Below are 10351 nucleotides of genomic sequence, written 5' to 3'. Positions count from 1 at the left end.
TGAAGAGGATGTGAGAGCCCTCTGAGAAGTCCAAGAAGGCAAAGAAAGCAAGGATGGGAGAATCCTCTGGGTCAAGACCTCCAGTCCCTCTGGCTGGCTCTCCAAGCAAGTCTGTACCTCTCTCTCGCTCTGTTAAAATAAAATTTCTTGCTTCTTCTCTTCCCCAAACTACCCCTATATACACCACCTCTAAAACTCCTCCCTCAACCACCAGAACTTCTAACCCACCCTCACTTAAATTCAACCTTGCTACCACCACACTACCCATTTCAAAAGCAGAAATGCTGAATGAAACCACTTCACCATCTCCATAATCCCCACCATACTACGAACTCTCCTCTAACACCGAACCATCTGACCCCTAATCCCCCATTTTGGCTCAGCTACAAGCCCACGCTCTGGCCTCTCAACAACCATCACACTCTGAACCTGAACCAAAAGTCACTTCCCCACCTCCTGAACATCCAAATCACACTACATATGAACAACCTCAAACACCACCACATGCACAACAACCAAATCCACCTCCTGAACAACCAATCCATTCTGAACCACAACCAACCCACTCATCATCTGAACCACACCCAGAACCTGAAAAAACAACACAATCACCCTCTTTCATTCCCACACCCACAACTTCTGTTGCCTCCATAACTCCCGCAATAAATCTCAATGCACCCAACTCACCTTCTCCATCCTCCCCAACATCTGATACTAAACCAGAGACTACCCTCCCTACCCTAGAAGAAGTAATACAGGTTTTTGCAGAGTCTTCAGTGGAGAAGATCAAGTGTCTGACAATCAACTTTGGCATCAGTGATGATCCCTATGCAGTAAGGGTCCACTGGAACAGAGTGATCAGTTGGATGACCTCTAAAGTCTTCAAACTGAAAGGCCTCTCTGAACAAGTCCGCAACGACTTCATCAGAGACGCTGGTATCAGGCTCCAAGAGCGCTTGGCCAGAAAGGCTGAGGAACGGGCTAGGAAGGAAGCTGAAGAGAAAGCACGCCTAGAGGAAGAACAGCGGATCAAGGAAGCTGAAGAGAAGGATGTTGCTGATGCTGATGCTGCTATGGCTACTGCTGAGGCAAAATCTAAAGTCGACGCTAAAGAAGCAACTCGTATTGTTGAAGAAGCAGTTACCAAGGAGAAAGCTCATGCACTGACTCAGGGGGAGCACTCCAAATCTGGATTTGTCCCTTTGGTCTTGAAGACTCTGGAGGAACTGCAGAAAGAACAACAAGTGGTTCGGGCTAGGCTGGATCAACAGGATTCTGTCAACAACAACATTCAGAACATGTTGTCTCAGCTGCTCCAAAGGATGCCTCCTCCCCCAAACCTTTAGGCACCTAGGGTATTTGCTTGTTGCCTTTATGATTTTGTTGTTTCTCTTGCTTTCTGATATCTGACCTCCGTGCTGATTATCTGTAACTGCTCTCTTTATTAATATGAACCATTTTTTCTTGCTATGTCTTTTTGATTTTGACAAAAAGGGGGAGAACTAAAACAGCTCTGATGAAAACATAACTAAATCTTCTCAAAGCACTGAAAACATTATTACAAATTTATTAATAAATCAATGAATAAAAATATGCAAGAAAGTAGCTAAAGCACTAAACCAAGGAAGGTCCGGTAAGAACTTCTTATCTATCTAAGAATCTAACTCAGGGGGAGTCCTCTTCCCTATCTGATCTAAGAAATTTTGTACTGTTTCACCTCTACTCTGTATTGTTTTGTCATCATCAAAAAGTGAGAGATTGTAAGAACAAGTTGGTTCTACAATGTATCTCTAAGATTTTGATGATAACAAAAGATGAAACAAAGATGGTATTCTAACGAATTTATTCTTAAGTGTGCAAGACTCTGATCAAACAATCAGATAGATAAATGCATCAGATACAGAATTCAACTATCAGATGCTACTCAAAGAAAATGCGTCCAGAAGATTCTGACTCTGATCAACAAAGGTACCAGCAAAATAGAAACAATTCAGCTACTCTGGCAAAGAAAACTGAATCCAAACTCTGATTCTGAAGAAGCCAAGAGCATAGAGAAACTCTAATGTGGCCAGATAAAAGCAACCTCTGAAGTTGAACTTTGACTAACAAAACTCGGATAGAAATTCACCGGTTCAGAACACGTAACCATGAAGAAATCTGGTTTTGGAAAGAAAGTATTTCTAGAAGAAAATTATGACGCACACAAAACTGTTTTAGAAAGAAACAAGAAGAATAATGACAATAAACATTCTTCAATGACCAAGATCCTGTCATCACTCCAACGGTCCTTCTCAAAGCCTATATAAAGGACTGGATACTTCACAAGTAGATACACCTGAGACACGCAAGAATACAAAAACTCTCATTCATTCTATCTCATTTTTCACGAGCTGCTGCTCTTACGTGAAAAGCTATTGTTCTTATAATTCTGTAATATTTGCTTTTGTTAGAAGCACGTTGCATTATAAATCATATTTTTGATAAGATATTTCCTCAAGTGACTCTGTGCAGTCTGAATACTTGAGAGGGCTAAGGGATTATTCTCTTAGACGGTTGTTTGTGTAATCTTTCAAGATTAGTGGATTAAGACCTTTTTGAAGGTGAAATCACCTTGGCAGGGTGGACTGGAGTAGCTTTGAGTTTCAAGCGAACCAGTATAAAATTCTGTGTCATATTCTTTTTTATTCTCTGTGTGTCTGATATCTCAAAAAGTTTTTATTCCCAAGAACAATTCAAACCCCCTTTCTTGTTTTTCTCTACCTTCAAGACCAGCTTCAGAATCTGAACAAGTTCAGAGTCTAAACACATAGTTAGTTTGCAGTGGAATGATAAACAAACATAAGCAAGAGTAAAGCACACACAAAATTTATCCTGGTTCCTCTCCTAAACTGAGATCAGTCCAATCCCCTTTTCCATCAAGATATTTTCACTATAATCAAACTGATTACAACTTTGCTCATAAAACTAGAAAGAGACTTTGACTGCTCAATTAATCCAGAAAGAGACTTCCACACAAACAATCTTGCAAGAGACTTCTACTCAATCACACCAAAAAGAGACTTCACTGCTCAGCAACCTTGCAAGATACTTCCTCTACTTTAAACAAACAGTTTAATAGAAATAATTATAACTATACTTTGATACACAATCATAAGTATAGAAGTATTGCAATAATCACAATGATTATTAACACTTAAGATTTCTAAGATATACAAAGACAAGAAATCTTAAGAGCTTGTGCAAATAAATAGATGGAACTTTAGCTCAAAGTTTATACTCAATGTGTTATGTTAAGATGTTTGATGAATGTTAACATTCCTTCAAATCTCCAGCTCTCTTTTATAGAGGTGCATAAAAAAGTTGTTGGAAAGTTATTTGCACATGAGAACTTTGAAATGCAGTAACTCCAAGAGAGAGACGTTGGAAGATGAATCCTGATAAGACCCTCAACCAAGGTGCAATATCATAGTCCACTGCATCTCTTTTTCATCATAGGTATAAATCAGACGAATGGGCGAACTAGAGAAGTCACATATGCTTTTCTTGAGCCTTGCACTAAGGGACTCTAGTTGACTTTTTCCCTAAATATGGTGTTGATAAGATATGTCTGATATGGGGATAGAGTACAAACCAGAGACTAAGATTTTGAAGTTTGGATCCCTAGAGTCTGAGCTATCACCAGAGGTAGAAGTACCATGATCAAAGTTTGAACCTTTAGAAGTTAAACCACCCTGTTCAGAGTCTAATCCTTCAGAGTCACCAGATTCTGATCCATCAAAATCTAAGAAATTCAGCTTGTCAACAAATGCTTTCAGCAGGGTCAATTCTGAGTAGACATTAAGTTTTATGATCCTGCACAGTTGAACATATGTTAGTATACCCAATTGTTCTTTAAGTACTTTGTTATCAATAAAACCCAAGGGATATGAATAAATCTTGTTCCAACGATCTCCCCCTTTTAATGATGACAAATAAATGTATTTAAGAATAATGGTTGATTAGTTTAACTAACTTGACAATATTAGAGTATGACGTTTGTAAGCTCCTCATGAGTCTAATAGTTCTTAGGTTTAGTTTTGTAAGCTCTCCCTAAGTCCTATCTAAGTTAATTAAACTTATCTTGATAGCATAAAACATATGTGTTCATATTTAAGCATTAAATAAGTTTTGATGAGGGATCAGGTATATAAAAGCATTTCAAAAATACTTGTATCCTCTTATATACTCCCATAATTTTCTCCTCCTTTTTTCATCAACAAAAAGTGAATAAATACATGTTAACATAGAGAGAGAAATGATATTTTAGAAAATAAATATGTGGGAAAATTTAAATTCTAATAAAAATAAATAAAAACAGTTTTTGCACTTTCCAGAAAATGAATCACGATTTTCAAAGGAAAGAGAAATGGCTTAGATTGGTTAAAAAAAATTCTCCACGTCTCAAGATGGTCAGACTCACGTTTTTCAGTTTCTAGGAATTTGAACTATCAGAAGTTATCATTGCAATAATTAGCTAGAAGAACCATAAGCAACTTAAGAGACATTATAAAAGCACACTTTCATAGTCTGAATTCTCACATATTCATCGAACTATTTTCCTTCTTAATCAATATGAGCACTCCTTCTGAAGCAGCCAACATCATCGTCTTAACAGAGACCACAACAGTGAGGGAGATCAAAATTATTGTGGAGCACCAGCAATTGACAAATGAAAAAGCCCAACCTTATGGGTCAACCACTGTCAGGGGGGAACTCAAGGTGAGGAAGGCTTCCAAGAAGAAGAAGACTCTCAAGAAGAAGAAGAAGAATAAGAAGAAGGTGACAAAGAAAGTTGTCTACTTCGACTCTAATGAAGGTTCGAATGAGGCAGATATAGAACGGGAGATGACCTTCTGTGATCAAGGATATCATGATTATTTAGATAAAATTATGTAGATCAATCCTCTTGTAATCTTCTTCAAAAATTAATGAAATATGAATTACTTTCATCTTTTTGCAATGATACTTTCCATAGTCACTTGATTCCTTTTCAATGACCTAGTCATTAGAGAAGTAAAAAAATTCAACCAATTGAGCACAAATTAAAAAAATAGTTTTTAATTTTATCAGAAGACATAAAGATTCCCAAAGAATATAACTCATAGCATAATACACACAAGAAAATGAGATAGAAAACAAAACAGATAATATTTCAAAGAAATATTAACATTAAAAAAAATTCAAGAAAATGAATAAAGAAAAAACACAAAAAAAGATTCTAAATCCTAAGCCTATGGTTTCTTTAGAAGATCCAGTATAACTTTTAGATCAGCACCCACAGTGTCTTGTCTGACAGTCACTGCCTTCACCCTATCATCCATTTCTGCTTTCTTGATAGTCATAACTTGTTGAGTAGCAGAAATAAAGGCCAGTTTTGCTTCCAAAAGCTCTTGTATTTTGCTGGAAGAGGCGACAAGTTTTGAAGTGGCATGCTTCAGATTCCGAATAACTGATACAACAGAGGTTTGAAGAGAATCCCACTTAGCAATATAAGCTACTGGGTTAGAAGTAGAAATTCTCTCATCAACCAAATTTTGTACTTTATCAAGAAAGATAGTTTTTATTTCTTCTAGGTTTATTTGGATAACAGGTGGAAGGGATGGAATGTTAGTCTGTGAAGGGCCAGAGGATATGTTTTCTTGGACATATAGGTTTAGGGAATTTCTGGATGAAGAAGGTCAAAGGTGATTTATTCAGATCCAATCCTAGGTTCATATGCAAATTTAACTAGAGATAGATCCTGAACAATTTATTCAGTTTCAATATGGAGTTCAGGTGCATCTTGACTTTGGAGTTGAGTCTGAATTGGGCTAGGTTCTTTATGAGGGGCATATTGAGGTGATGGTTGAGGTGGTTGAGTTTCTGGTAGAGAAGTAGGTTCTGGTTGGATTAAGGTTACATGTTCAACTTCAGCAGTAGAACATGTTTGGTTAGATGGTAGATCTTGAGGAGAAAAGGTTTGAATATGAATGTCTTGGATAGGTATAGTAAAGACATGTGTAGGGGTTACAAATTTGAGATTAAGGTGTGCTTCGAAACCAACTTCACCATACTCTGACTCAGAGCTAGAAGAAGAAGCTTTCCCATTAGACACATCTATGGGTGGTTCAAGCGTGGTGTTCAAAGGTGATGGTTGCTCAGAAGTAGAAAACAATGTTAGTTGTTTCTGAACATCAGTAAATTCACCAGTAGAGGATGACGTGTGTTTTGGAGATTGATTGAGTGAGGGATTTAATGAGGATGTAGATGATTTATGATTTAGGGAAGAAATATCAAAACCATATTCCAAGATACAGTTTAGATTAATACATGTCATACCAGTATTCATAGCTTCTGAAGTAGCTAGATTCTCTAAAATAATAGCTTTTGAAATGACATCTTCAGGAATACTAGAAGGATCATCCTCAACAGACTTTAACCTAACAATAACTTCAGCAGCCTGAACCTCAACAGTCTCTAGATCATCCTTGTCAATAGGAGATTCTTCTAACAAAGCATCATACATATCAAGATGCTTCTCTACATGCTCCAACATAGCATAGGCCAACAATTGAGCACCCTTGAAAACCGGTTTAACAACACTCTCATGAACAGTAGTATATGCATTCAACTTCTTTCTCACTAAGGGACCACCAACATCCTCTTATTCCTCTTCCTCTTCAATACAGCAGGAACAACTATCTTCCTCAATTTCTTCATCCTTACAGGTGCATCAGTAGAGACAGAAGAAGACGATTCCTTCTGAGAAGTTCTTCCGCTTCTGGTCTTAGAGGGCATTAACTCAGTAGATGCAATGACCTCTTCAATCTCTTTCTTAATATCCTTCTTCTTCTTAGTGGGCTTCTGAACCACCTTCTGAGATTCTGAAGCAACCATCTGTCTCTTTTTAGAAGGATTGAACACCTCAATAGGTTTATTGGGTAAGTCTTTGTATCTTATAACCACTTCTTCTTTGAATGTATGTTCAATGTATAATCTGATTACTTCAGGATTGTCCATCTTGGTGATGACATGATAATCCTAAATATAATCATGATTAGTACATCTAACTAAGAGATGCACTTTTGAAGCCAACACTCCACTTTTCTTCAAAAGCTTCATGTTTGCAAGTAAAGAAGCATACATAATATTCCCATGGATCTCCTCCAGATCCTTATTGTCAGGCAAAGTTTTAAGGGAATCAATTAGATGACCCTGATAAAACAGTTTAGAAAATAGTCTAGCATATGGAACATTCTTCTTATGGTGCTTTCTGCTCTCCTTAATAGCCTCACAAATATGATTGAAGATGCAAGCATATAGATTGATCTTATCTTCGTTCTTCCGGTAGAAGAGGAAGTGATTGTGATCCCATGAAATATAACCAGTGCTACCTTCTCCGGGGTCAGACAACCAATAAGAATTTTGAATAATAGCTTAAAATACTTTTTCATGTTCTTGACCTTTCCAAATTCAGAAGAACACAAATTTCCAGAGTTTTCAAACAAATATCTCTTGATGGCTTCAGCTTCAGGACTGTTTTCCTTTATATTCAAGATAAACCTTCCAAAGTTTGGCACCTTCAAAAGCTTAATAATCGTCTCCTGAGTGATGACAAATTCAACACCCATCACTACTGGTCTAACCTCTACCTCTTCAAACTTCTTCAAACCCAATTCTTATCTACTTTTTCCATTCAAAGAACTGTCGTTCTCCACTAACATACTTAGTTCCACAAATGCATAATATTCATAAAAAACTTCAGCTCTAACCCAAAAATATCTTACTGGATAAGGGTAAGTTGGTCTATTCATCATATCAAATAATGAATACCCCTCTTATAATTTGGAGTAGCTACAAAGGTCACATCCATTTTGATTAAAATAATCAAAATCAACAATCTTTCCCACCAAAATCTTTAGATCGTTCTGATTGATATTCATAGTCTTGGGTCTGATAGTCAGACTCTTGCCAGATTCGACAATCATGTGTGCTTGTTGATCAGTTGATAAAGATGCCATTGTAGAAGGAGTTTTTAAGGTTTCTAAGCTTTTTTAAAGCGATTTTTCAGAGGAGGTTAGAGAAAACAAAAGTGTGGGAAGTGAGAGAAAGAGATAGCGTGTACGTCTGATATGTAGAGTGATTTTGGGTGTAAAATAAGTTTTAATCAAAAATAGAAATACATAAGTAAATAGGAAAGAAGAATATTAACTAAGACATCACAACAAGATCAGAGGAGTTTTTACCCAACAATAATAATCCACATGTTAAAAGACATTCCAAATTTACGACACGTAAAATGATAGATGCCAGAGGCAGAAAAATAGTTTGCCCACTTGTGTGCTTATCAGAGGCAGTTAACCTTCTTCCGAGTTTCAGAGGTTGATATTCTTCAGAGGCTATTATACATTAGAAGATGATTTAGAGCTTCTGATTATAGTAACTTCTGAACATCATCATACTCTTCTACTCTAATCATAAGTAAGCATAAATCTTTAAAAGATAAATATGCTTGACTTGGACATAGAATAAGACTGTTTGACATTCTAATATAAGTAGAATTAACAAAGAAAAGTGTAATTCTTATTTCATAAATAAGAAGCTCTTCTGACAAGGACATCAAATAAGATTAGAATATGCTGCATAAAAACATAAAGATAGTCATACCTTTCTTTGTGCAACTTTTAATTATGCAATTGAGGTTATTCTTAAGGAACACATTGTTCCAACAATACTCTTAAAAAAATCATCAAGAATCTTCTTAGTTTCCAAATCAGCTGGATGAACTTTAGAGATGTATCAATAGTCTGAAGCACCAGCCCTTTAGGACAACCCAGTCTTCCCAATACCAGTAATCTTGCCTTACTGGTTTCTTCCAGATTCCACATTTCCTTCCTCCTCCAGAGTTAGGATTTGGAATATAAGCATTCTTCTTGTTGTAATTCTGGAGCAACCATTGTCCTGGAACAACAATTGTTTCTTTGATTTTTTTTCCTTTTAGCATATCTGCAGTTAGTTTTATAGGGTTTCCTTTTGCTTTGAGCCTTAGCCTTATAGTAGGGTTTAGACTCATTCCAGACTTCTCGTTTCTAAATTTTTTGTCTTGGATAAGTATTGACCTTGACTTATGATCCACTTGAAACCTTTGATTAAACAACCTTGAGTTCTGAATTCTTCAGAACCTCTGACTAAAGAGTCTTAGGTTCTAGTTTCTTTAAAACTCTTGACCTTTGAGTTTGATATTCTTATTTCTTCAAAACTTATGAGTCATCCATCACAGGTTCTGATTGGTTCAGAACATTACCATTCTCAGCAGCATGTATAAAGTAAGCATTCAACCCCTTTTGAGTTGTGCTTGAAGAAAAAGGATATGATGGTTTCATTAAGATATCAGTAATTGGATTATAAGGTTTTTGATGAAAAACAAGTCCTTCTCCTTTGCTCATACTTACACCATAAATCATGGATGCCGATTTAGTTCTATTGAAACCAGATATGACAAAATCTTTCATTAAAGCAATCTGATCTCTTTCAAGTTTTTCAATTTTGTCTTTAGAGAAGTTTAGTTAATCTCTTATAAGACCATATTGCTTATTTATAATTTTCATATGCATGGCTTTCTTCTGACATCTTTCCATAATATTTTGACATAAAGTGATTAAATCAGATTTAAAGAGTTTAAAATGTACCTCTTATGTGTCCTCTGAATCTGAGTTAGAACCAACTTTTGATTCCGAGTCTGAAAGAGTTAAGGCCATCAAAGCAAGATTAGTTTCTTCTTTATCATTTTCTTCTTCATTGTCAAGTTCTTCCCATGTTTCCATGATACTTTTCTTGGGATTGCTTCTGAATTTGTTCCTATGGAAGCTTTCCTTTTTGTTTTTGTTTGTTTGAAGATTAGGACAACCATCAATGAAATGACCAGGCTTCTTGTAGATTAAGCATCCCTTCTGATCATCTTTATCACTTCTAGAGCTTAACCATTTGAAGTCACCGCTTCTACTAGAGAATCTGTTCTTCTTCTTGGCCAAGTGTTGAAATCTTTTGATGATGAAAGCCATTTCATCATCACCAGATTCTTCATTAGAAGCTTTATAATAAGTGGCTTGTTTATGCTCCTTAGTCTAAGAAGATTTCTCAGAACTCCCAACAAAATTTAAAGCTAACGTTTTGAATTTCTTTACATGCTCATCTCCATTTAGATCTATATCATGTCTTTGGAGATTGCTAACAAGACTTTCAAGACTTAATATGTTTAAGTCTTTAGCCTCTTGAATAACAGTAACTTTGGGTCTGTATTTGGAAGGAAGACTCCTAAGAATCTTCTTGACAT

Source organism: Lathyrus oleraceus, chromosome 5 (genome assembly GCF_024323335.1).
Source record: "Lathyrus oleraceus cultivar Zhongwan6 chromosome 5, CAAS_Psat_ZW6_1.0, whole genome shotgun sequence".
NCBI lineage: Eukaryota > Viridiplantae > Streptophyta > Magnoliopsida > Fabales > Fabaceae > Lathyrus > Lathyrus oleraceus.
Note: the sequence above shows the minus strand (reverse complement) of the source record.